Source organism: Aethalodelphis obliquidens, unplaced genomic scaffold (assembly GCF_003676395.1).
Source record: "Aethalodelphis obliquidens isolate GAN/ISIS:26980383/991018 unplaced genomic scaffold, ASM367639v1 scaffold10, whole genome shotgun sequence".
Taxonomy (NCBI): domain Eukaryota; kingdom Metazoa; phylum Chordata; class Mammalia; order Artiodactyla; family Delphinidae; genus Aethalodelphis; species Aethalodelphis obliquidens.
The window spans coordinates 22,986,702-23,011,217 of record NW_020837954.1 but is presented as its reverse complement, the minus strand read 5'-3'; positions in this window follow the sequence as shown (position 1 = coordinate 23,011,217).

Sequence of the window (24,516 nt, the reverse complement as noted above, 5' to 3'; positions counted from 1 at the left end):
CCACCAAATTATTTGCTTCACTTTCTCCCACACTGAGTCCTTCAGGAATACCTTGTTTTTAATTCTTCTAACCATATGGTCATTAAGGTTATGGTCTTCATCAACCAGTTTCTGAATCTTTATTGTCTTGCCTTCATGCCACTCACATTGCTCTGTGACCTACAGGGACAGATACAGTGGCTTTTCCAATTGGAAATAAAACATATTTGTTTGTTGAATGTGCTCACAAAGTTAAAACTTATCTGCTTCATTCCTAAAGGAACATAATTTCCTCTGGATTTATTCTTAGATATATTTTTAATTAACCAACTTGTGATTTTGTGTTACAAAGGACATTCAAAATATATTTGCTGATTTATGTTAATCTGTTAAGGGTTTTATTTTGTTTTGTTTTTTTTAAGTCTGATTAACTAATTTGTAGAAGATTTTATGTTAAACTGTTACCAGCATTAAGAGACATTTATATTGATACACAGTGTTGATATTTTATATTCATCAGTTGCTTAAAAGAATAACACTAATAAATAAAGTCTCATCTATCTCATGGCAATTAAAATCTTTAGGTGGTGTAGATTTTAGCAGGTGAGTTTGAAATTTTGTTCACAATAAGAACACTAAAAATAAAAGAAGAAAAAAATTATTCCTGGTGACTGTTGGTTGAGACATTGGTTGACAGGAGGACTGAGAGATTTACAACCTAATTTTAACTTATTGCACTGCAGTCTCCCCGGTGTTCCTAGGTATAAGTACTATATTTAGAAAAGCAGATTAACTCAAGATAACTTGGAACAGCACTCATATGTAGATAGCAAGAACCATAATACTTCAGATATGAAAGTCACCTTTAGACGACACTCTAGCCCACCCCCAATTTTACAGATAAGGAAACAGTAGTATAAAGAATCTAGCTAATTTGTAAAAAGTTACACATCAATTAGTGAAGGATCAAATGATGGTCTCCTGAATTAGTATTGCCCTGTTTTTACAGTACTGAGGCACAAGAAAGAGGAAGTAGGAGAAGCAGTAATTTAACTGAAGAAAGATAGCTTCTGTATTTTTTTTTCTTTCAAGGTTTCATGCTCAAATTGCTATAGGCCTCACAGGTCTGTGCTGATCTTGTAGCTTGATGTGGTGTAAGGGAGTATATAGAAGAAGGCTTAAGGAGACATCAGGAACTTGGTCAGATTTTTTTTAAGCCATTAGTTTTTTTGTTTTGTTTTGTTTTTTGTTTGTTTTTTAGTTTAATCCTTTTTTCTCCTCTTTTAAGAAGGGAAGGTGTAATATTCAGCTGTAGGAAAAAACTTGTCTTGTATCCTCTCCTATCAGTTTGCCCTTGGCCCAGTGTAACTAAATGTTTTGTTCTGTTTGCATAATCTGTTGTCCGTTGCTTGCCTGTTTCTCTCATGGGCTCTGTGTCCTGGATGTTAGTCTGGTTACATCTTGGTCTCACACATTTTGAATGAATCAATACTACCTCCTTCATTTTTTTCTATTGCTTTTCTCCCCCCCCCCCCTTATTTACTTGCTCATCCATCATTTCCTAGGGCCTCTTAACCCTACTCCATCCATTCAACACTTCTCCAGGTCCAAAATTCTCTCTCTCCTTTCCACTTTAAAACTCCTTTGTCTCTTAATGCATTAGCTCAGGAGTTAGGAAATAGTTTATTGAACTTAGGTCACATTTCAGTCTATATCACTGTTGACCTAAAATAATTGTCAGGCTCATCACTGTTAACTTCCTCTGTTTCCTGCCTTGATGCATAAAATGGACTATCTTGGCACAAGTTCTCACTCTTTTCCCCACAAATATAAAGAAAGAAATAGTTCTTTTCCTGCCAAGTCTTAACCACTACCCCATCTGCTTTCTCTGAAAACTCACTCAAGTGAACCCCCCACTGAGGTTCTTTGCCCTTAGTTTAAAATGTCTCATCTTAGGGCACATGCACACACTGACCAAGACAGCTTTAACATTCCCCTCAGCTTGATTAAACATTAGACAGGTTTCTTCCTAACTATAGGCCCCTGATCATCATTTTCTTAGAACACATACTTTAGAAAACTTGCAAGCAAGCCAGGAATGCCTCTCTGGAGAACGTGCAGTCATCCTTTTGAAATGTAATCATCAAGAAAGATAGAGCCTCTATCTCCCAGTCTCTGTGAGAGGACAGAAGCCTAACTAAGTGACAATCAGCCAAAGCAGATATCTTTTTTTTTTTTAATGGTACGACCACCTTTATTGTTTGCAACCAGGAAGTGGAAGAGGAGGGGATACAACAGCTCCGGCTCCTGGGGTGGCTCCACAGACTCCTGCGCTGTCCTCCAAAAGGCAAAGCAGATATCTTAATGACATTGCCTAATCTCTTTCCTAAAGTCATTCAGTACTTTTTCATTAGCCCAATCTTTAAGTCTTTCTGCCTTTTTTTCCTGCAGAGTTCAGTTCTTTCTCCCCTATTGCAAGAGTCTTGAATAAAATTTCCCCTGCCTGTATAACTTGGTCCAGTGCAATTTTTCTTTGAAAACACATACAGACACACACACTTTCTTAACATTCTAAATGTTCCTCTAGTTGCTATCCTATTTTTATAGCTAACATTCATTGTCCCAACTTTCTCACCTTCCAGTCACTCCTTAATTTACTACAATATAGCATCTGTCATTCCACTGACACTAAAGATACCAAGGTCACAAAAACTTCCTACTTACTATAGACATTGGCTATTTTCAGTTTATATCTTACCTGAAATCAACACTAGACTCAAATTCAGCACTGCGTTTAACCTCTTTTTTTAAATGCTCTCTTAATCCCTTTGTCTTTATAAAATTTTCATGGGGTCTTCTGTCGTTACTTCAGACATGTTGGTGTTTCACAGTTTTCAAACATCTTTCTTAATATTCTATAAATTATCTATAGGTAATTTAATTTTCATCCCTGTCATCATCTACCACATCCCTGCTGTGGATTCTCATACTGTTTAGTCAACTAGACATTTCCTCTGAGTTCCACACATTTATATTAAATGTTCCACTAGATATGTCTATTTGAAAATACCAGAGGAAATTTAATTTTAACATGTAAAATTAAATTTAACTGATCATTGCCTCTCTCTAATTGGTCTTTATATATTAATCATCAGAGTGCAGGCTGCCAACATCTAGCTAGCTGCCCACACCAGACATCTCAGGGTTTCCTTCTTGATAACTTTTTATCTTTACCTCTTGAACCCAGTCAGACATCTTACCTATACTAACTCTTTAGTAACCCCAGAATATGAGTTCTTTCCTCAATCCACTGTCAATACATTTGTGCCAGGTTTATTGTATTATACTAGGATTACTGCAATAACTGCCTAATTGGCATCCCTCTTATCCCTTGGCCTCTTGTCTCTCCTTGTTTCAAGTCATTCTTCAAAAAGCTCCCACCTTTGTAAAACAAAAATTCACCTGTCATTTTCACTGCACTGCAGGATAGAATCCAATTCCATTATTGTAAAATATTGAGCCCTATACCAAGATTCGTTTTTTATTAGGTATAAGATGTTGGGTTGGGCAAGCTATTTACCATCTCCCTTTTCCATTTTCCTCATCGCAGTAATAAGTAACAATAATAATGACACCTTCCTCATAGTACTATTATTAAAACTGCTTAGCAAAGAATCTGTTACATAGTTACTGTCATTAATGGAAATGGTATGAGTTTTGTCCAAGAAATTGTAGATCACTTAAACTTTAAATGTATAATGTACCAGAATACAAATAGAGCACATCACTTTTCAGGTAAGGAATGATTTCTAAACCAGCAGATTTTACAGGAAATGGATGGAATTATCAACATATCTTAAAAAATAAAGAATGCATCAATAAGAAGTGGCTTTGATCATAAATGGAAGCAAAAATTAAAAGAAAAGAAAAAAGAGAAAGAAAGGAAGGAAAGAAAGCAGGGAGGAAGGAGGACAGAGATTCAGAGAAAAATGTTTGTGCAGCAGATCTAAACATTTCCAATAGAGTATGATCAAGAAAAAATATATAACTCAGCCCCAGTGGCAGGAATATTCCCATGATGAAGACTGACACCACTAAATATCTGACTCTCATAACTAACTTTCCTTGTCAAGATTTCTTCTACATTTCAAAAGTTTTCAGATTTTTTTTCTCATATATTTTGTTTAAAGGGATAAAATAGTTTGGATTTTGGACAAGAAAAATAACTACCTCATGGAAGTTTTATTTCTCAGTCTCTGGGAACTTGGTTAAAGGAAATCCACACTTTAGAAATGGATCCATTCTTAGCTTGCTAACAAGTCATGACTTTAAGTCTACAAGGCTAGGAATCAAATGTTGAACTATAGTGTATTTATCAAAGTCATACGACCTGTAAAGCTTTATCTAGGCAGCCACTAGGCCTTCCCAAGGTGACCCTTAGTCTCAGTGTAGATGTTTTACTCAATATTTCTACATAAACATAAAATACACATTGTTGTTGTTGTTTGAAATCACTAAGTAGTAAAATTTTCTAGGTTCCCTGCTTAAAGGGTAAGGTATTTTTAATTGACCATTTTCTTTCTTTGCCTTTCTAGTTAAAATGTTTTATAGTAAAGAAGGGCTTCTGCACATGTTGAACTTTTCTGTTAAGGAAAAATTGGAGGCATTTTGGTCAAAGCCAAAGAGTACATGGTTCTATTATGTGTTATAAAAAAAATACATGTGATTTTGGATTTTTAAAAATCTTATTTTTGATAATACTGGGAGTCATTTTTCATTTACCATTTATTGAATTCTTACTATGTCAGGCATAGTTTTAAGTACTTTACATGGATTAATTTATCGGGAAAATGAAATAAAACTATCATAGGGTATCTGTAACTGAAAATTTGTGGATTTCAATTCTGAGAATTTACAGCCTAAATTGATGGTAGTGTATAGAATATCAATAAAATTAAATAAAATAAAAGTCTTGGAGGAGCAAACAGAGGAAGTCTAACTCCTAAGGGTGTGTCCTGTTGTGCTGTGAGAGGGGATGGGAGTGAGAGCAGACTGGACAAAATATTCTACTAGTGGGGAGAATGACATCTAGAAAATCTTTTTGACAAGTTTTGCCAAGATCATGTATTCAATAAAGCCACTTAAGAAACTGCCATTCAGTGTAGTCCTTTTTTGTTATTGTTTTAAATTCCTTCTGTTACCCTTACCACTGAAGAATGGTCTAAATGTTAGGGTATACTTCACTAGAGGTATTTGTGAAATTAAAACAAAATGATATAATAGTTAAGAAAATAAGTTTGGAATCTGATAAAACAATTCCATATTAATATTTAAATTTACCAGCTGTTTTTCTTTGGGCAAATTACTTGATAAGAGAGGTAGTTCTACAAATTCATGTTTGTAAATTCTTTGATACTCCCCTTGATAATGGGATGGTTTTAGTGACTCATTTCTAATGACCACAGTGCAATAGATTTGACACAGTGATTTTCAAGGCTAGGTCATAAAAGGCAATACAGCATCCCCCTGGCTCTCTCTCTGTGGACTCCAGACACCATACAGCAAGGAATCCCAGACTAAATGGAAGGGCTTGGTGTGTGTGCCCCAGCCAACAACACTCCACTGAGATCTCAGCCTACAGCTGGCATCAATTGCTAGACATGGGAGAAAGTCTTTAGTATGACTCCGTCCCAACCACCATGTGCCTTCAACTTCATAATGAGAACTACCCCACTGAGCCCAGTCAACTGCTAGAACCATGACAATGAATGATTGTTTCATTCCACTAAGGTGGGTTTATTATGCCACATAGAAAACTGGAATAACTTGTGAGCTGCAATTTTGTCATCTAAAAATATAAGTAACAGTACCTCCTTCAAAAATTTGCTTTGAGAATTAAGTGGGATACTCTTCGTTAAGGAGCAATAATGGCACCTGGCATATAAATTAGTGTAGTAAATGGTAACTTTCGCTCTTAATGATAATTTTGTTTAGAAGTAGTATCTTAGTCTGTTCAAGCTGCTGTATCAAAAATATCATAACAATAATATTAAACAAAATAAACATTTATGTCTCACAGTTCAGGAGGCTGGGAAGTCCAAGATCAAGGTGTCAGCAGACTGGGTGTCCCATGAGAACTCACTTCCTGGTTCATAGACGACCATCTTCCCTGAATCCTTACATAGTGGACAGGGTGAGGTAGCTCCATGGGGGGTTCTTTTATAAAGATACTAATCCCATCAGAAGGGCTCTGTCTTCATCACCTAATTATCTCCCAGAAGCATCACCTCCAAATACTATCACATTGGAGATTAGGTTTCAACATATGAAATTTGAGAGGGTGCAAATATTTAGCCTATTAGATTCTGCCCCACACCCCAAAATTTATGTCCTTCTCACAAAATTTATTCAATCCACTCCAATAGCCCCAAAAGTATTAACTCATTCCAGCATCAACCTTAAAGTCTAAGTTTCATCTAAATCAGATGTGGAGACTCAAGGTACTATTCACCCTGAGGCAAATTCCTCTCCAGCTGTGAATCTATGAAATCAAACAAGTTATGTGCTTCAAAAATACAATGGTGGGGCAGGCTTAAGATATACATTCCATTCCAAAAGGGAAAAACAGAAAAGAAGAAAGGAGTGACAGGTTCCTGGTAAATCCAGAACCTAACAGGGAATGTTCTATTTAACCTTAAGTCTCGAGAATAAGCTTTGGCTCAAGGCTCTGCCTTCCGGGCCAACTGAGGTGGCAACACCACCCCTACAGCTCAGCGGAAGACCCTGCAGTAGCTCTGTGCCTGGGCTACCTCCCTACAGTGCGCTCTGGCTGGGGTCACATGTCTGCAGCTCCAGGCAACTCCCTCCTTTGAAACCTAGGTATAAGTAGTCATTTTGGAGGGAGACAAACATTCAGTCTATAGCAGATAGTTATAATAAAACATTATAAATAATTTGCATAAGAAAAAGAATTGTCAACCTTTTTGAATAAGTGTGACAAGAATTTGTTTGATTCCCTTAGAGCTAAATTTAAGCTCCTTGAGACAGGTAGCATGTCTTGTTCATAATTTTATACTTCATAACAGGATAGTAGTCATTCTTGAAAGATACAATAATTCAGTAATTACTTGTTAAATTCTATCATATGTTTACACACACACACATACTCACACACACATGGGCACATGAATACTTTAGTTCCTGATCTTTGGAAGAACAAAATGCTATGCAAACAAGATAATAGTTACAATGGGTACTTACATTAGGGACTTAATATAACTAGTTATAATGGGTACTTACATTAGGGACTTTATATATAGTGGTTGGATTGAGTTGAGATAGGTCCATGGTTTCTCTTTCTTGCTCATACAGTTTTCTGAAATTCATAACTCTACTCTACCTCATTGTATAACCACAGAATCAACCCCAAACTCTTCCTATACTGTCTCTAACAAGACACTGAGTTGTTTTTTTGAGACAACAGAGTAAAACAGCAAGTCATGCAGCCCAAGCATATGCAGAGGAGAAGATTTTTACCACAAACAACACCCGGAACCCAAGGACGAGGACATGACTGGAACCTGAATGCTGGAACCCTTTCAGATGCAAGGGGTCCACTGTCCAGGAAGATTGATACTGAAGCTCCCTTTACCATGCCTTACTATATAAATTGCCCTCCAGTGGAAACCTGTCCCACCCATGTTTCCACACACCATCATAAGAGTTTGACCCAACCCCAGATCAACCCCAGATTGGGGAGAAAGAGTTGAGCCCTGCCTTCTGTCTCCTTGCCAGTTGACTTCACAATAAAGCATTCTCTTTTCTCAAAAGCGAGTGCCATAGCATTGGCTTCTATGTGCATGGGGCAGTAAGTGCTTTGTTAGGTAACAATGGCATATAATAGATGTGGCAGTGAAGCCAGAAGACTAGGAATAAATTTACTCTACTGCCCCTTTCATGGCTCCCTTCTTTTTGAATGTATTCTATTTTATTTCTACAGGTTGTTGGCATTTAAATACTCAAGATATATTAGCCTGTTGCTTTACAAAGTGTGGCCCAATAGACCAACACCATTGCCATCACCTGGGAGATTATTAGAGATGACAAATTTGAAACCCTTCTCCCAAACTGCTGAAACAGATTCTGTATCTTAAGCGATTTTTGAGGTGATTTATACTCACATTGAAATTTGCCAAACCCTGCCTACAGAATTTTGCAAACTTCTTATTATTTTATATTTTCAAAAAAGCAAAAACAACCACCACATTCTTCTTAACTAAAATATTTAGTATTTTGAACTTAAGCATCATTTGCTACAATAGAGGTATAAACTGTCAAATGAATATAAAGGCTCTAAACATTTGGTAACCTATTTAATTCTCATCATGAACACTGTTCTTACCACTTCTGCACAGTTATCAAGACCTGCACAAGAACAGAATCCAGAGGCTAATCACTTTTCTGATGACATAAAGAGTTCTATTCCTGGTGAGGTTAATAGTTTCCCTCTTAAACAAGCTTCATAAATTGTAGCTTTGGAAGAGAATTAAAAATGATCCCTGACCAGCCATTTATTGTTATTTCAGGTATTTGGTCCTACCAATGACAAGTAGGTAAAGAGCCATGACTTTGATTCAACTTCAGGCATCCTCAGGGACAATTTTGGATAGTAATGTTCAATCCAGTAATTAGTTGCAGATAGAGGATGAGATTTGTGTTACAGTATTATTAAAGGAATTCTCGAGAATAGGGAAACAAACATCCCTACTCCTTTTATATTTATCAAAATGTTTCTTGTGCACCTAAAATTTATCAGCTACCCTTCGAGGCACTGAAGTAAAAATAGTGAATAAAACAAAGTTGTTTACTTATACTTTATCTCATTACCATTTTAGATCAAAAATTATGGACACATTTCTTTGTATGTGGAAACTGTCTTTGGTATTTAATCATCTTTAAGTCAGAGTCTGGTTTCATTTCACATACTATGTCTACTGGTAATTTCACTTTTGGAAGATGTTTTCACTGAATATAGAAATCTGAGTTGACAGTTTTAGTACTTTAGTAATTCTCCATTGTTTTGCTTTTATCAAATTCATTGATTTCTTATGTTTAAAATATCCTTCCTTCTACCTTATTTGGTTTTGGTTTGCTCTTTTTTTTTTTTTTTTTTTTAAGATTGTTAAGGTGGAATCAGATCATTGATTTGAGAACTTTCTTGTTTTCTTTTATAAGCATTAAATATATAAATTTCCCTCTAAGTACTGATTAAGTAGCATAATAATACAACTTTTAAAATGCTGTACTTAAATTTTATTAAAATAACACTATTTTATAATAGTCTTTGAAATATGCTCATTCCCCATGGGATTAGAAGTGTTTGGGTAAAATTTTAAATATTTGGAATCTTCCAGATATCTTCCTTTTTTTTTTTTGGTATGGCATTCAATGTCTCTCTCCCACTTTATTCTGCCACATGTAAGCCACGGTTTTCTTCATCCCATCTCTCATTAGAAATAACTGTCTTTTCTAGATTTCAGGGTACTTACTTGATAGATTTCCTTAGCTCTTTGATGGTGTCAAGAAAAGTTAGGATTTTGTAGATTATCCAGCAGTTTGATTGTTGTAGAAGTGTACTGAGACTCCTTCTGGCTTTCCATATCCTAGGCAGGAGTGAAAACCTTTTTAAGTTATTTTTTTAATTGAAATACACATAATGTAAAATTTACCATCTTAACCATTTTTACCTTCTCAATTATTTCTAACCTGGCCCTAATCATAGTGTGGATCAAATATTTCCAGCTTTTCTTTTAAATTTATATTATAAATGAATGTATTAAATATGAAATTGCAACATATTTCTCAAAATTATCATTTTTATTTCCTACAAATTAATATAAGTAGATGTATTACTGTCTTTAATGATTTTTTCTATTTTTAAACTTAAAAGCTATTCATAATGTATTTTAAATTTTAAATGAAACCATAATAAACATCTTTTTATATGATGTTTTGAGTTACTTCCAGAAGGGCATGACAGAATTAAGAGTGATAATGCCTAGGATAAAAGTGGTATATGCCAATATTTAATGAAAACTATATTTCAAATTATATACATTTTTATATGATGAAAAGTTGTGGAATTTTTGAAAAATATAGTGCTTGGGTATATGTTTGATTCATTATATTTTGTATTTGAATAATTATTTTTAATATTCATATTTGATAATTTGAGTAATCAATAGAATCTGTTTAAAAGTCCAAATTTGTGCTTTAATAATGCAAAATATACTTCTCCTATTTAAGAATTTTTACATTCCATTAGTAACCTTAAAGTGAGTGGTGTTAAAAACACAGTACATGCATATTGTCATTATTTTAGATATTCCCATAAAATAAATTGAATTACTGTATTATGGAACCTCAGAATCAGTTAATCCATAAAAAAGTTGGCTCAGCGTTTTTTGGATTATGGTAGGATTGCAAACCTGTATATCTGAACTCTTGTTCTGAGGAAATATTTTTTTTCACCTTAAGGAGAAGATGAAATAGTTTGAAAATAATAAAGAGGACTTACAATTAATTCCTTAGGCATGAAATTTTGTCTACATATATTATAGGATTCCAACTAGGATTGGAATTATTAATAATGGATACTATGATGCATTTATCTATAGATTTCAGATTTATAATTTAATTTAGTCCTTAAAACAATCTTAGGAGTTAGATGCTATTGTTATCCACATCTTACATAAAAGAGAATTGAAGCACAAAGATTTTATATTATTTGCCCAAGATCACAGAATTAATAAGGCGCAGAGTCAAATGGAAATCTAGATATAATCTAAAGTCCAAGCTTGTAACCATTTGCTTAATGGAGAAAACACTGTTAATTCTTGATTCCAATATATTTTAAATGAAAAACAGTATTCCTATGCATGTATTCACATGTTTTTAAAATGTTATATTTTATTTCTTAAGGAAATTTAATACTGGGAGAGGACACATTTGGAACTTACCACTAAAGAAGTTATTAGTTACTTTCCTAAAGCCACCTATAACAACTTCACAGGTAATAGAAAGGACTCACAAGATTTCTCAGGGTGTCAAGGGAGTAAACACGGTGTAGCAGTAGAAAGAAAGCACAGGTAAGCATCTGGAGCCCAACAAATTTCCATGCACAGCTACATAGGCTACTGTCTTAGTTTCACAGGACATATTTTGCCTCAGGAGTATGAACCATGAAGATCCATGTAAGAAATCTTGGTTTTAGGAGAGCTTGAGCAAGATTTTCCAGGGGGATCATTTATGTCCCATTGGTTATATAGCCAAGAGAGAATTTGTAACTGATTATACCAGGTCTAAGTCATCAATCTACACATCTCTAACTCTAAACAAACTAGCCCTGGGGACTGTCTTCTAGTTTCAAACTTTAAACAGCACTTTGTAAATTGTTAGATAGCCCATATTAACCTTATCTTGGACAAAATTCCATACCACGGCATTCCTGAAAATAAGCCTGTCCAGCTGTAAGATAACTCTATCTTACACACCATCAAAATCTACATTCTATTATAAGTGTTTTTATTTAAAGTGTAGCAAATGTATTTTCAATAGCTGAAAAACATTTTTGATTAACACATTAATACAGAAAGTGATATCTAAGAGATACTAATGTGGAAGATATGCCACTCAAGTCAGAAATCTGAAACCTCAAATGGCATCTGGAACACAGTGAAAAAATAATCACGTGAAGTATTTAGCTAAAAGATCTCCATGACTAAATGAGGTAAATAGTTATATCAGAGGAAATAAGACTTGCTTTATGGCTGATTGGAATACACCCCTGCAATTAGTTTTCATGACTTCCCTAACACAGTGTTCAAATAAGCATAATGTCATAAAACTACATTGATCACAGAGTAGAAAGGAAAAAAGTAAAGGAATTAGATGAACATACACACTTAAATCAGCTCAAATTCTGGATTATATTATTGTAGTCTGAATAGTGATGTTTATTGAAAAGCATCCATTTTGCATGTTTAATTCATAATGGAATCCAGCACATGAGCATTGACATATTTGAAAAGCAGGTAGTTGGAAGAAAACAAGTGTTCCAAACGTACAATTAATATTCCATTCTTCATACTGCAGAGAGAATAGAACAGCTTTAAATACTGTTCATCTGAATTACATTTTTAAATAGGTAGAAGAATTGGTTTTTTAGACAATATATATATATTTTTAAACCATGATCCTTGATGACACTACCAGCTAACTCACTGCCAGTCTTTTTATGAACAGCCTATTTTTTTGAAGGGTCTTTTATATAAAATGGCTTAAATCAAGAAGAACCTGCTGTATAAAAAATAAATTAAATAAATAAAATGTTTAAAAAACAGCTTACACCACCAGATGTGGACCTGCCCACCAGAAAGATAAGATCCAGCCTCATCCACCAGAACACAGGCACTAGTCTCCTCCATCAGGAAGCCTACACAGCCCACTGAACCAACTTTAGCCACTGGGGACAGACACCAAAAACAACGGGAACTACGAACCTGTAGCCCGCAAAAAGGAGACCCCAAACACAGTAAGATAAGCAAAATGAGAAGACAGAAAAACACACAGCAGATGAAGGAGCAAGATAAAAACCCACCAGACCTAACAAATGAAGAGGAAATAGGCAGTCTACCTGAAAAAGAATTCAGAATAATGATAGTAAAGATGATCCAAAATCTTGGAAATAGAATAGAAAAAATGCAAGAAACAGTTAACAAGGACATGGAAGAACTAAAGATGAAACAAACAATGATGAACAACACAATAAATGAAATTTAAAATACTCTAGAAGGGATCAATAGCAGAATGACTGAGGCAAAAGAACAGATAAGTGACCTGGAAGATAAAGTAGTGGAAATAACTACTGCAGAGCAGAATAAAGAAAAAAGAATGAAAAGAACTGAGGACAGTCTCAGAGACCTCTGGGACAACATTAAACACACCAACATTCGAATTATAGGGGTTCCAGAAGAAGAAGAGAAAAAGAAAGGGACTGAAAAAATATTTGAAGAGATTATAGTTGAAAACTTCCCTAATGTGGGAAAGGAAATAGTTAATCAAGTCCAGGAAGCACAGAGAGTCCCATACAGGATAAATCCAAGGAGAAACATGCCAACACACATATTAATTAAACTGTCAAAAATTAAATGCAAAGAAAACATATTAAAAGCAGCAAGGGAAAAACAACAAATAACACACAAGGGAATCCCCATAAGGTTAACAGCTGATTTTTCAGCAGAAACTCTGCAAGCCAGAAGGGACTGGCAGGACATATTTAAAGTGATGAAGGAGAAAAACCTACAACAAAGATTACTGAACCCAGCAAGGATCTCATTTAGATTTGATGGAGAAATTAAAACCTTTACAGACAAGCAAACCTGAGAGAGTTCAACACCACCAAACCAGGTTTACAACAAATGCTAAAGGATCTTCTCTAGGAAAGAAACACAAGAGAAGGAAAAGACCTACAATAACGAACACAAAACAATTAAGGGAATTAATGGGAATAGGAACATACATATCGATAATTACATTAAATGTAACTGGATTAATGCTCCCACCAAAAGACACAGACTGGCTGAATGGATACAAAAACAAGACCCATATATATGCTGTCTACAAGAGACCCACTTCAGACCTAGAGACACATACAGACTGAAAATGAGGGGATGGAAAAAGATATTCCATGCAAATGGAAACCAAAAGAAAGCTGGAGTAGCAATTCTCATATCAGACAAACTGACATTAAAATAAAGACTATTAGAAGAGACAAAGAAGGACACTACATAATAATCAAGGGATCGATCCAAGAAGAAGATATAAAAATTGTAAATATTTATGCACCCAACATAGGAGCACCTCAATACATATGGCAAATACTAAAAGCCATAAAAGGGGAAATCGACAGTAACACAGTCATAGTAGGGGACTTTAAGACTCAACTTTCAGCAATGGACAGATCATCCAAAATGAAAATAAATAAGGAAACACAAGCTTTAAATGATACATTAAGCAAGATGGACTTAATTGATATTTATAGGACATTCCATCCAAAAACAACAGAATACACATTTTTCTCAAGTGCTCATGGAACATTCTACAGGATAGATCATATCTTGGGTCACAAATCAAGCCTTGGTAAATTTAAGAAAATTGAAAGTATCTTTTCTGACCACAATGCTATGAGACTGGATATCAATTACAGGAAAAGATCTGTAAAACAATACAAACACACGGAGGCTAAACAATACATTACTTAATAACGAAGTAATCACTGAAAAAATCAAAGAGGAAATCAAAAAATACCTAGAAATGAATGACAATGGAGACACGATGACCCAAAACCTATGGGATGCAGCAAAAGCAGTTCTAAGAGGGAAGTTTATAGCAATACAATCCTACCTTAAGAAACAGGAAACACCTCGAATAAACAACCTAACCTTGCACCTAAAGCAATTAGAAAAAGAAGAAAACAATAATATCCCAAAGTTAGCATAGGGAAAGAAATCATAAAGATCAGATCAGAAATGAATGAAAAAGAAATGAAGGAAATGATAGCAGAGATCAATAAAACTAAAAGCTGGTTCTTTGAGAAGATAAACAAAATTGATAAACCACTAGCCAGACTCATCAAGAAAAAAAGGGAGAAGACTCAAATTAATAGAATTAGAAATGAAAAAGGAGAAGTAACAACTGACACTGCAGAAATACAAAGATCATGAGAGGTTACTACAAGCAACTCTATGCAATAAAATGGACAACCTGGAAAAATGGACAAATTCTTAGAAAAGCACAACCTGCCAAGACTGAAACAGGAAGAAATAGAAAACATGAACAGACCAATCACAGGCACTGAAATTGAAACTGTGATGAAAAATCTTCCAACAAACAAATGCCCAGGACCAGAATGTTTCACAGGCGAATTCTATCAAATATTTAGAGAAGAGCTAACACCTATCCTTCTCAAACTCTTCCAAAATATAGCAGAGGGAGGAACACAAAAGACCCCGAATAGCCAAAGCAATCTTGAGAACGAAAGAAGGAACTGGAGGAATCAGGCTCCCAGACTTCAGACTATACTACAAAGCTACAGTTATCAAAACGGTATGGTACTGGCACAAAAACAGAAAGATAGATCAATGGAACAGGATAGAAAGCCCAGAGATAAACCCATGCACATATGGTCACCTTATCTTTGACAAAGGAGGCAGAAATGTACCGTGGAGAAAGGACAGCCTATTCAATAAGTGGTGCTGGGAAAACTGGACAGCTACATGTAAAAGTATGAAGTTAGATCACTCCCTAACACCATACACAAAAATAAGCTCAAAATGGATTAAAGACCTAAATGTAAGGCCAGAAACTATCAAACTCTTAGAGGAAAACATAGGCAGAACACTCTATGACATAAATCACAGCAAGATTCTTTCTGACCCACCTCCTAGAGTAATGGAAATAAAAACAAGAGTAAACAAATGGGACCTAATGAAACTTAAAAGCTTTTGCGCAGCAAAGGAAACCATAAAGAAGACCAAAAGACAACCCTCAGAATGGGAGAAAATATTTGCAAATGAAGCAACTGACAAAGGATTGATCTCCAAAATTTATAAGCAGCTTATGCAGCTTAATAACAAAAAAACAAACAACCCAATCCAAAAATGGGCAGAAGACCTAAATAGACATTTCTCCAAAGAAGATATACAGAGTGCCAACAAACACATGAGAGAATGCTCAACATCACTAATCATGAGAGAAATGCAAATCTAAACTACAATGAGATATCATCTCACACCAGTCAGAATGGCTATCATCAAAAAATCTAGAAACAATAAATGCTGGAGAGGGTGTGGAGAAAAGGGAACCCTCTTACACTGTTGGTGGGAATGTAAATTGATACAGCCACTGTGGAGAACAGTATGGAGGTTCCTTAAAAAGCTACAAATAGAACTACCATATGACCCAGCAATCCCACTACTGGGCATATACCCTGAGAAAACCATAATTCAAAAAGAGTCATGTACCAAAATGTTCATTGCAGCTCTATTTACAATAGCCCGGAGATGGAAACAACCTAAGTGTCCATCATCGGATGAATGGATAAAGAAGATGTGGCACATATATACAATGGAATATTACTCAGCCATAAAAAGAGACAAAATTGAGCTATTTGTAATGAGGTGGATAGACCTAGAGTCTGTCATACAGAGTGAAGTAAGTCAGAAAGAGAGAGACAAATACCGTATGCTAACACATATATATGGAATTTAAAAAAAAAAATGTCATGAAAAACCTAGGGGTGAAACAGGAATAAAGACACAGACTTACTAGAGAATGGACTTGAGGCTATGGGGAGGGGGAAGTATAAACGGTGACAAAGCGATAAAGAGGCATGGACATATATACACTACCAAACGTAAGGTAGATAGCTAGTGGGAAGCAGCCGCATAGCACAGGGAGATCAGCTCGGTGCTTTGTGACCGCCTGGAGGGGTGGGATAGGGAGGGTGGGAGGGAGGGAGACGCAAGAGGAAAGAGATATGGGAATATATGTATATATATAACTGATTCATTTTGTTGTGAAGCTGAAACTAACATACCATTGTAAAGCAATTATACTCCAATAAAGATGTTAAAAAAAAAAATAACTTTAATGTTTAAAGCAGTTTTAGTTTCACAGAAAAACTGAGTGGAAAGAACAGAAAGTTCCCATATATCCCCTTTTCCAATACATGCACAGTCTCCCCTACTATCAACATCCCACACCAGAATGGTACATTAGTTAACACAAATGTATAGGATGAACCTATATTGACACAAAATGATCACTCAAAGTCCATATTTTACATCAGGGTTCATTTTTAACCTGATACATTCTATAGGTTTGGACAAATGCATAAGACATATATGCGCCATTATAGTGTTATACCCAAATCTTCTGTGCTCTGCCTATTCATACCTCCCTTCTTCTCCCAACTGCTGGCAACTACTGATCTTGCTACTGTCTTCATAGTTTTGCCTTTTCCAGAATGTCATGTAGTTAGAATCCTTCAGTATATATAGAGATAGCCCTTACAGATTGGCTTCTTACACCTAGTAATATGCACTTTAGATTCCTCCATGTCTTCTTGTTTTGATAGCTCATTTCTTATTAATGCTGAACAATATTCCATTGTCATACCACTGTTTATATATTTGTCTATTTCATGTATTGAAGCACATTTCGGTTGCTTCCAAGTTTGGGTAATTATTAATAAAACTGCTATAAACAACAACGTATAGGATTTTGTGGGCACATAAGTTTTCAAATCCTTTGAGTAAAAACCAAGGAGCACAACTGCTAGATCTTATGGTAAGTTCTGTAGAAACTGCCAAACTGTCTTCCAAAGTGACTGTACCATTTTGCATTCCTACCAGCAATGAATAAGACTTCCTGTTGCTCCCCATCCTGACCAGCAATTGGTGTTGTCAGTGATTTAGATTTTAGTCATTCTAATAGGTGTGTAGTTGTATCTCATTGTTGTTTTAATTTGCAATACCCTAATGACATGATGTTGAACATTTTTTGAATTCTTATATGACATCTGTATATCTTCCTTGATGAGGTACCTCTTCAGGTGTTTTGCTCATTTTTTAATAGGGTTGTTTGTTTCCTTACTCTTGAACTTTAAAAGTTCTTTGTGATTTTAGATAATAGTCCTTTATTAGATGTGTTCCAGCAAATAATTTCTCTGGCAATTCATTTTGTTTCATGAATTATATTTTCTCATGTCTATTTTATTTGTGACCATGATGACTTTTTTATTCTATACTTTCAAAGAGGTCTTTTTTTTACATGAAGAAACACATAAAATATATACTTTTATGAGAATGTATTATATGTTAATTTTTGACTGTGTTTGCTTTAGTTTTCATGACCTTCTTATATGAAATGTATTTTTACAATTACAAGTGTTCTAAACTAGGACTCTAATATATGATTTAGCAAAAAATAGCATTGTAAGTATCATTTGACTTTCATGGCAGATTTCACATGCATATTTACTGAACATCACTTCAACAAATTTAGTTAAATTTTTGGGAAAAAACAAAAATTTTACTACTTCAATACTAGAAATACTTAAAAACTGTATTTAAATATGGTAGTATACAGGATAAAAATTACAAAGGGATGAAATGTGATCAAAAGTGTAAGGGTAATGTGCCATGCAAAATATACCCAACGTTAAAATTTAATGACACCATTGTCTCCTGGATTTTTTTTTTTTACTCAACTTTGTCTTAGACCTTTTGCGAATTCCTGCTATTGTCCTCAACCTCTTAAAAATGAAGTGCCCTGGGGTTTAGTCCTGGGTGCTCATCTATTCTCAAACTCCACTCACTTTCTTGATGAGCTAATTCATTATCATAATATGAAATGCCATCTATAGGCCAGTGATTACACCCATTTTTTCCAGCTCATACTTCATCCCATGCCCTGACCTCATAAATCCAACTGTTTTCAAGATATCTTCAATTGGATATTTAGAAGATAATTCATATCATCTCATGTTGAACTGAACTCCTGATCTTCCTGATCAAACTTTCTCCTCTGTTAACAATCATCATCTCATTTGACAGTATCTTCATTCTTTCAGTTTATAGGCCAAAAAAATGAAGTTCTCCTTAATGCCTCTTTTCCTCTCACACCTCATATCCAGTCCATTAGGAAATTCTGCTGGCTCTGACCTAAAAATACTATATGTAGAATGTAACAATGTGTCATCACCTCTATTGCTACCTATCCTTCTCTGAGCCATTGTCTTTATCCTTACTTGCCTGGATTATTGAAATAGTCTTTCTACAGCTCCTTCTGTTTTTGCCCTTCCCTTCTTACTTTCTTTGAAGCACAACAGCTACAGTGATCTTTTTCAAATGGAAGTCTATTTACCTCCCTCCTTTGCTCAAAACATAGCAATATTTTAACTCAGTATAAAAGACAATTTCTAATAATGGCCTGTAATGGCCTCAGTTACTCTCTAACCTCATCTTATACTACTGTCCTTCGGCCACTCTGCTTTATACAAAAGAGCATCATTGTTGTCCTTCCTTTTAACATATCAGGAATACTCCAGCCTTGCAGGAATCTGTACTGTTTTCTTCAACTGGATTCTTCTTCACTCAGTCACTTTTGTGTCTACCTCTCTAAGTTTTTTAAGTCTTAATTCAAATGCTGTATTTCCAATAGGGGTTATCCTAATCACTCTGTTGAAAATTTCAATCTGCTCCCTCTCCAGCATTCCTAAATGCACTCTACACTAGTCTACTCTTTCATTTGTCTACAGCATTTGTTGATGTGTTTACCTCAGTAATTCCTATTTTGTACTAATCTTATTTTTTAACATCTGCCTTCTTCCACTGGAATGCACACTCTACAAGAACAGTAATATTTTTGCTTTTTGTTCACTATTCTATCCTAGAGATCTAGCTGAGTACCTGGATGTATTAGTTGCTTAATAAATATTTGCTGAATTAATTAAATATAGAAAGTTTAAGAGTAATGTATCTTTGGCCCTGGATCAGAATCACAGATACAAATGTAAGTTTCCTTAAATTATATTTTATGTTATGTTAATACATCACCACACAACAGCACTGAAACTATTTTAACTGTGTAATGAATTAATTACCCACCTGTAATGACCCAATTGGTAATCTCTCAATTGAATCAAGACTAGTTCTTTGTATAGCAGAGTCTGTGCTGATTGAATAAAGTAGCAAATATGCATGAGATAAAAAGATAGTCAAATGGAACCAAGTTAGTTGATAGCAAAGGCATTAATCTCTATAGCTGTAAAATTATTACAAATAAAATCTTGTACAAGCAGGACAGTAGAATTTCATTGCAGAAATACAAGCACTTTTTCATTCAAACATATGTGTTAATACATTTCTTAAGTCTTCCAAGAAGAATTGTTGAAACAAAGACAGAAGGAATCATGTCAGGAGTGTGCCATTTTATAAAAAGAGAATAGTAAAGGGTGAGTGCTCATAAATCAGCTCATCTTTCCAAGATGTATCTTATGACTTTTGTCTCCAGAGCAAAGCTAAAAGTGACTTATTACAAAACTGTACATAAGAGCAAATTTTTAAAAGTTTGCTCTTGTGAAAACCCATTCCAGTATGCTTTCCTTATTAACAGAACCTTAATATTGCTTATGTATCATCCAGCCATATTCCCCAGGGGATGAATTTTGATTAGCTCAAGCTAATCTGGTAAACCTATTCCCTTGACAGGGCTAGTAATGTTCATGAAAAACCATTCTGGCCAATTATAAAGGAGAGTAATTCTATTGGAATCTTCTGATAAATTTCTCTCACTCTAAAAGTAGAATTTATAAATTTCAAAAATTTGTATATTAACATAGATAAATAGGTAAATAATTAACATCTTTACAATATTGATTGTTCCAGTATATAAATACAATATATCACTCCAATACTCTCCAGAGAATATTTTACAATAATTCATTAAGCATAATGTTTGCTACAGATGTTTGTAGATATTCGTAATCAGGTTAAAAGAGTTTCTGTTCATAGTTTGCTGTGTTTTCAATCATGAATGGATATTCTGCATTTATTGTGTCTACCATTTGATTTTTCTTATATTCTGTTATTATAATGAATACAAACCTTGTATTTCCAAAATAATTATAATGCATTATCAATTTTATACATCAATGTCTTTCATTTGCTAATCATTTGGTTAGATTTTTATATCAAGATTTTTCAGGGAGACTGGCATACATATTTTGCTATCAAGTTTATTCAAACCGCATCAAATCAATCACAAGGATTTTTTTTTCCCTTTCTGAAAGATTTCTTTGACTTTGGTATTATGGGTTTTTTTGTTTTTTTGGGGTTTTTTTTTTCACATTTTTGGGATCCAGCAGTGAAGATGTGAGGTCTTGGAACTAAGTTTATGGAAAAGTTTTTAAGCATGGATTCAATTTATATAAGAGAGAGAAGATTTTTTTCAATGAATTTATCAATTTTAGTTAAAATTTAATATTTATTGGCATGATGTTGTCCATGGTATTATCTTTAGAATCAACAGTGCTTTTCTGTGTAATCCTATTACTGGAAATTGGTGTCTTTGTTAGCCTGAGTCCTGGGACAAACAACCACTAAGACAGGATTCTATGTTGAAATAGAATGACTTATTTATCATATTGATAATATTTAGTATACAGACTTTTAACAGTAATGGACTGACAACTGTCTCATTTGAATTTATTTTGAAATCTAAGGCTAATATTCTTAGAGACATCTTCTTTCCTCCTGTGACCAAACAAAACACTTATTTTCCCAGCCACTCATAGTTACCATACCCTTGCAGATGCCAGCTCCTGCAGAGAAAATGATACCTCACTCCACAACAAACAGCAGGACTTCCTTCTCAGAATGCAATGTATCATAAACACAAACCCTCCAAGACGTCATCAAGAAGAAATCTACCAGGACTCTAAGGCATCTATCATGAGTCAGTGACTAATGTGGTAATACTCCCTCCTGTTATTTATATTCTAGTCTACAGTTCTTTAGAATGGTTTGATATTTCTCATTTTGTATCCAGGTTCTGTATATTCCCCCATCCTAGCTAAATCTTTCTTTGTGTCTTTCAGAATTTCTGCTGTAAAAAAACTTTTTAAATTCTCTTGTTTCTTTACTTCTGAATTTTATTTCCATCTCTGAGCCTGAAATGACAATTGGCTTTCAATAACACCATTTACTTTGTGCTTCCTCAAGTGTAAGCAGTGCATTCTTTCACATCTCATATACATCAAGATCTTGATTCCAATGTCATTCCAATTATATTGATGCCTCTTTCCCTGCTCCACTGAGATTTATGGTTATACAATTACATTCTCCCTTTTATTTCTGTCATTTACATAGTTTCTTGTCACTTTTCCTCACTGTATAAAAACTTCCGTAACAGACTGAAATTCTCTTCCTCCCCACCACAATTTTTCTGCCATAATCCTAGATGTATTCCAATTTCACACTGATGATCTACCCAATTCAAATCTCTCATTTCCTTGACCATTTTATCGTCAATGAAATTATCCTTCCTTACAGCTTGGACCCTACCAACAGTCAAAACTTATCACCACAAAATCACTAATTAAAATAGCCCATTCTCTGGAAATGGTGTCTTATTCTTCAAATTCTCAAGGCATTGTCTGAACCCTTCAAGGCCTTCTTCTCACTCAAGAAAGAATATTAAGTTCTAAAGAAATCCATTTCTCTGAGAAATTACACTTACATAGGTTTCAGATATTTACTCTGGGCCTCAGTTCTCATAATCGGATATCCTAGTTTATCTTCAGGCTTACCTGATTCAAGGACTCAGTAATGTTATCAAAGACCCAGGTTCTTTTCATTCCTTTGGGCCACCATCCTTGGTGTGGCTTCACTCTCAGGCTGGTTGCAAGATGGCTGATGGCTGCAATTGTTTCAGACATTGTATCCTGCACACAAGGGGGAAAATGGAACATCTTTACCTGCACTCGCTCTAAGGAATTCATCATCATTTTTTATTTGGAGTATTGCAATAACCTACTAACTAGTTTCTACCTATGTAATGTTGTCTTCTCCATTCCAATAATTGTACATGGAACAGTAGATGAAGTTGCAAACATGCAGATATTTCCATCTGACTCACTTGCCTGCAGACTTAAATGATTTCTCATCACAGCTTCCAAATTCTTAAAAGGTCTAAAGATAACTTTAAAACATGCCTCCTACTAAACATCCTAGTCTCGTCACAAAACAATCTTCCTATTGCTTACTACCTTCACAAGTCTTCCTTGTTTGTTTGTTTACTTGTTTGCAAACAAACTTCTTTCTATCTCCAGTGCCTTCATACATGCTAGGCTTTATTGCTGAAATATTCTTTTATCCTTCCCCATGGTATTTTTTTTAAACTGGCAACTTTTTCACATCAGTTTTCAGAAAATTACTCTAGGATAGGTCAAATATATATACTTCATGCTCTCACTGTACCTTCAGACTTTCCTTTGAGGCACTTATCACAACTATAAGTGAATAAGAAGTTGTATAATTCCTATCCTTAAAAATATCTATTTCTCACTGTAAATTCTAAGCTTCTTGAGCACAAATGTCATCTATCTTTTTCTGCTGTGTTTTCAGAAAATAGCAATATATGGTACATAGTAAAACACAAATATACACGTATATGCTGAAAATAGAGGTAAAGGAGTTAAAGATAATTTCTACTTTCTATAATACTAAAAAGATAATTTCTATTTTTGCCATATACACTTTATGTTTACCACACTTCTCACACTCTTTCTACTTTTACAGCATATAATTTGGCCCTACTTCACATAGAAATGAATGGGCAACAGGCAAGATTATTTGTTTTTATATCTCTTCTTTATTAGTTTCCTCTTTAGGGTTAGAAATCCTATTTTTTATAACACCAAGTAAGGATATTGTGTAATTTTCTCCAGCTGCATTTAGCATTCATGTGTAAAAGTTGAAGTGATGAAACTTGAGTCAATCAGGGAAAAAGTTTTCCTTGATGAAATAATGTCAGTCCAGAGAGTTAAGGAGAATAGGTTATTAGCAAAACAGCCTTTGGATTGACAGTACATGGAGGCTTTTGCAGATAGGGAAGAAAAACAGTACATCAGTAGAATGTAGGAGATAGTGTACAAATATAACTGGAATGAGGATAAGACTGATAGATATAATGAAATGGCCAGAGAAAAGAAAAGTTGTAGAAATGGATGTTAAGAATGGAAAAATTCTGGTTGATAACAGGATCTATAATTCTAAAATTGATGTGTAGGCCAGAGGGGAGTGCAGTTAATTGACCAAATGGTTAAAATACATATAAAATTTATTTATAATATGCATAACATTATATTAAATATAATATATAAATATATAATGAATATATATAATTGTGTGTGCATGTACGATGGGCCTAGAATATGAAAAAATTGCCAAGTTTTAAAAATAATACTGGAAATTGACTAATCTGACCACTTGGGGGTATGGAAACTTTATTCTATACTTAGGATAATATTATCTTCTATAATTACTAAAGTTTTTATTATATGTAGAAAGAAAAACTCTCTAGAGACTTCTATTTTACCAGTATAAAAGAAGAAAAATGTCTTTGGGGGTTTTAGGGATGTGCAACTGAGGATCCTACATTAATGTTGCAACACTCTTCCTCTACAGTGACATATTTCCCTAGAAGTCACCAAGAGAGTGAGTTGGTTTCTTTGTGTTGAATAATGCTCCCTTTTACCTAACTGTCATTGAATTGACCCTATTGTGTTGTGATATGAGCTGTCCCCATAGCAGTAGAGGAAATTGGAAAGATAATTTGTATATCAAGACATCAGTATGAAAAAGTATGAGTTACATTCTGTACTTAAATTAACACTGTGTCATTGGAAATACC